This window comes from Lactuca virosa, chromosome 5, assembly GCF_052849685.1.
Source record: "Lactuca virosa cultivar CGN04683 chromosome 5, Lactuca_virosa_CGN04683_v6, whole genome shotgun sequence".
Classification (NCBI taxonomy): domain Eukaryota; kingdom Viridiplantae; phylum Streptophyta; class Magnoliopsida; order Asterales; family Asteraceae; genus Lactuca; species Lactuca virosa.
In genome coordinates, this window is record NC_136430.1 from 372,095,656 (window position 1) to 372,100,331 (window position 4,676).

Sequence of the window (4,676 nt, forward strand, 5' to 3'; positions counted from 1 at the left end):
AGCATCGTTGATGCAGAGAGGGAGAAAGAGATACATAGTAATCTTATCAGAGAGTTCGAGAGAAGAGATGGCGAAGGGTTCTTATCAGACTCAGAAAATTAACACAGGTAGGCAAAACTTCCATCACATATTTTGTCATCAATCAATATCATCACCACAATTCACAGAGCAGAGTTAGAGTCCACTCCAAACTCTAAAACATATGAGGACAGGTGGCATGACTCTAGTCTATTTGGCAGAGTACCAACTCTTGGCAAATTTAGCATCAACTGATAGCCCAACTTTAAGAATGTTCTTCCCATCAAAAGGCTTTGACATGCAATCCACCACTATCTTCTTCGGAATGTCTGCCGACTCTGTTGCCCCTTCCAATATCACTTCATCATGAACCTGTGTATGTGTGTTCCAAATCTCATTTATCTGTTTATTTTAGATCTTTCTTTAAATATAAAAAACAAAAGCAAACCTGTAGAAGCAACTTCCACCCAAGTTCTCTCAAATGAGCGTTCTTAGATATTTCCAACATGGCACACATAGCAACATCAGCAGCATTTCCCTGTTCATAATATATATTTTCTTATATCAGATTTACTTGCTCCCTTTTTTTAAATTAGGCAGTTATGTTAGAAAATAAACCTGGAGTTTTAAATTAGGCTGTTATGTTAGAAAATAAACCTGGGGGGGGGGGGGGCATTGAGACCTCTGTGAGATGGAGGGGCATTTTGGTAGATGGAAAAGTGCGTGCACGTCCCAACAATGTATATACACAATTACACATCCAATTCTGCGAGCTTCCTTTTTACGTGCTTCTTGCCACCTCAGCACTTCTTCTCTACCTCCATACCATTGCGCAACCGTTTATCTTGCTTCATTAACCGAAACCTTCCAATCATGCGACAGCCCAACAACAGTTTTCCCATACGCAATGGAAAAATTAAGCATCTTTGCTTTTCTCATTTCAGAAGCAAACATATCCTAATCATAAACAAAACACTATTAATACAGAAAAATACCCACTGATAATGACAAAATATAACTCTTGGCATACCTTTAGAAGAGGAACAGGTGGAGTTTCTTGACCAGGTTGAGGATGCCATTCTAGAAGAACTTGTTTACTTTCAATGGCTTCACGTATGTAAGGATAAATATTCATTGCAGTTCTTGAATGAAAATCTCCACCAACTTCAAACACATCCAACATGCTCTTACAGTTTGCAAGATGTGCAAGAATCCGAAGCTCCAATTATAAATCATAAATAAATCAGTTATACAACCAGATGAACTTTATAAAATAATTAACTACTTTACCTGTCCATAATCAACAACGATGAGAGTTCCCAGGTGCTGCTATAAACGCCTGACGAATCTTGTATCTATCCTTCCCTAAAGAAGGTTGATTCTAAAAGACAAAGATAAGATAACATATACATGTCAACATCATATTTTTATTTATCTTATTATTAAAATAAATGTAAAATGAAAGTAACCTGCAGATTTGGTCTCCTGGCAGATAGACGTCCTGTTTCCGTGTTGATATTCAACGAACAATGTATACGCCCGTTTCTACCAGATATATGGCTACCCTGTGAACATAACAACAAAACCAATACATTTTATTAATTTTCTAAATTTGACATTATAAATTATAAGTTGGAACTAATTAAAAACTAATTATTCTAACCTGTAAAGAAAGAATGAAGTTGGAAATCAATGAGCCAATAGAGCAAACTTCACACAACGTAACAATTGTATGACAAGCCTCCTGTCCTTCAGACCCCCCCCCCCCCACATCAAATGCCTCATAAGCCGTGCCATAAGAATTTTCAAAAATTTTAGAGAAATTTCCGGGTTTTTATCAGGCAACTCAATAAATTCATCATCCAGCTCTGCATTGTCATCATCTATAAAATCATAATCCATGAATATTTTTCCAGCAAGGGTTTTTAAAGCATCCCCACAAACAGAAGGCCATCCAGATGCTGTGTAAGTTTCTGTTTGTAGACCTGAAAAACATCGCATGTAGTTTGATTTTACAGAATTTAGTCGCAGTTTTTTTTTGCCTTCTTCAATAATGTTGTCAACATTTGGAACTTTAAACTCTTTCTCCATTGGAAGAGATTGAGTTTGATCTTTGCTGCATAACAAATTAAATTATGCTAATAATGAAAATCAAAGGCTAACAATTTTTGTCAACATTGAACAAAAAGCTAAATATTCATAAATGTTCTACCTGTTCTCAATGCCACCAAAAAAGAGCTGGCGTAACTGTGTATCACTTCCAACATTCATAAACTTAGCATCTGCACACAACTTTGATGCCCAGTTTTTAAATCTATCATCATCAATATGATGTTCCACTTTTGCCACTTTCTCAATTTCCATCAAATAATCCCTATCAACCAGCATCCCTTCGGTTTCCATTTTCACCAAAAGCTCCCCACAAGGACGCCAATATTGTTCATAGAAATCAAACAATGTCCCCTTTGTAACCCCATTAAACTTCCACTCCCTATTCGGTAGTTTACTTTTCAATCTCTCATAAAGCTTGAGAGCACTTATCGAATCTAAAGCTGAGTAACAAACCCATGGTTCCCGTTCTACCCTTTGAAGCTCTAACAGGTGGAATAATGACGACTTTACCCTCCTTAAATGGAATAGAAGGATATGGATTAGGGTTCTTACCAGAGAGTTTGAGAGAAGAGATGGCGATGGGTTCTTCCACAAGCAATGCCTATTAATCGACTGAGATAAGAGATGATATATAAAGAGACAGAAGAGAGTAATTAGAGACAAAAGAGATCGAAGTGAGCAATTAGAGAGACATAGAGATTTAGGAGAAACGATGACAAATGGTATGCAGATGAAATTAGGGTTTTCCACATTTAGATATAGGGAGAAGGTACTACCGTCAGTTACGATCAAAGGAGTATGTGCACACGCTTTCATTATGCTTAATAGGATTGTACATGATGTTATAAAAGGTATACCTCTTAATTTTCAAGAAATAGGCAATATGCTTAATAATATAGTAAATATATATATATATATATATATATATATATATATATATATATATATATATATATATATATATATATATATATAGAGAGAGAGAGAGAGAGAGGAAGGATCATTTGAGAACTCAAAGTTTCCCGAGAACCCGAGAACTAAAGGTGGAACGTTGGATCAAAAAAAGGAAGGGTCGAGATGCAAGGTGGCGTTTTTGTAAATAAGTAGACAAAAAAAGAAGGAGGGGTATCTTAATTAATTCAGTTAGGGGTATTATAGGAATAAAATTATAATTAAATGATTTATTAAATCTAATATCTGATAAAATAAATTTTCATCTCTCTCTCTCTCTCTCTCTCTCTCTCTATCCTACCTGTTTTCCTCTCTCGCTCAAACCTACGATCCATCCTCCGACGACTCACCTCCGTCGAATAGCCTCCAACCTCCTCCATCATCCGTCGTCGATCGCCTCCCTCTTCCATTCACCGGCCACCTCTACCTCTGTCGACCGCCACACTCCTTGATCTCACGTTCTTCATAGAAAAAACTCCACTGAAGATGCTTTGATTTTGAATCGGTTTGTCCGCCATTATTGCACATCCGTTCTCCCTTGTTTCTCTATCATCATCGGACTACTCCATTATGATCGAGATCTCTCTTCTTCCCCTGTCGTTGCGCCAACTACTGATTAGATAACAGAAGGAGAAAAGGATAAGTGTTCTTCATTTATTCTCATATTTGTAACTACCGTTGCTTGTTTTCTATTTTCTTTCTCTAATCTTGAATATTGTATTAGTTTCCTTCACCTTGATGTATTTTCAACCGTTCAGAGTTGGAAAATATCTTTTGTTTGTTTTTAGCACACAACGTGTTTGTTGAAATGCTTCAAATAATGTTTTCACCATTTACCTTTGTTAATTGTGCTTCTGTATTGGTAATTTCATCCCATTGACTATGGTTCTTGTGACCTGCCACCTGAGGATATTTCCAAACCAAATGATTGGCAAGATTTTGTTGACCAGCTATCACTAAAGATGATGCTACAATGCCAAATTAGGGAAATATTTGTTAACTATTAGAAGTTAACTTGGAAATCCACATTTACTTTCTCTGTTAAGTCATGCTTTATGTCATAAGTAAAGAAGAAGTGGTTTGTAAGATAATTTTGATATGTTCTTATCTTAATTGTAGTTACATGCCTATTTTTGGATTTGGTGGGGCTCTTTTAGAGTTTTTCACATTGGTAGCAACACTCATATTATATTAAAAAAAACCAATAGATTTCTTACTTGTATTCATCTTGATTTCTAGGTGTGTATCAAAATGGACACAGAACAGGAGTCTGAATGGAATGCAGCACATAGTATCTTTATCAGTGAAGATCTTTTAATTGTGCTAAGCTTTAGCTGCAATTTCTTGCAGTTGTAGACATAAACTGTTGGCTTTATCAAGGCCAGACATTGCAATGGGCAATCTATAGGTAACTCAACTGATTATTACTTTTTTAGTAACAAAAACTTATAATTTAATGAAAAAAACTAATTTCAGGTACAATGCATGTTGGCTTCCATTTCTTGCTAAATATTCAGAGTCTAAAATCACTGAAGGACCTTTAGTTGTTCCTCTTGATTGTGAATGGATTTGGAATTGTCACAGACTTAATCTGG

General features: G+C 35.9%; 1 pseudogene; it reads right to left on the reverse strand.

Annotated features, from left to right (window-relative positions):
- Positions 1–228: 228 nt before the first annotated feature.
- LOC145113636 (DNA polymerase I B, chloroplastic/mitochondrial-like) lies at positions 229–4,266 on the reverse strand (annotated as a pseudogene).
- Between the last annotated feature and the right edge of the window lie 410 nt (positions 4,267–4,676).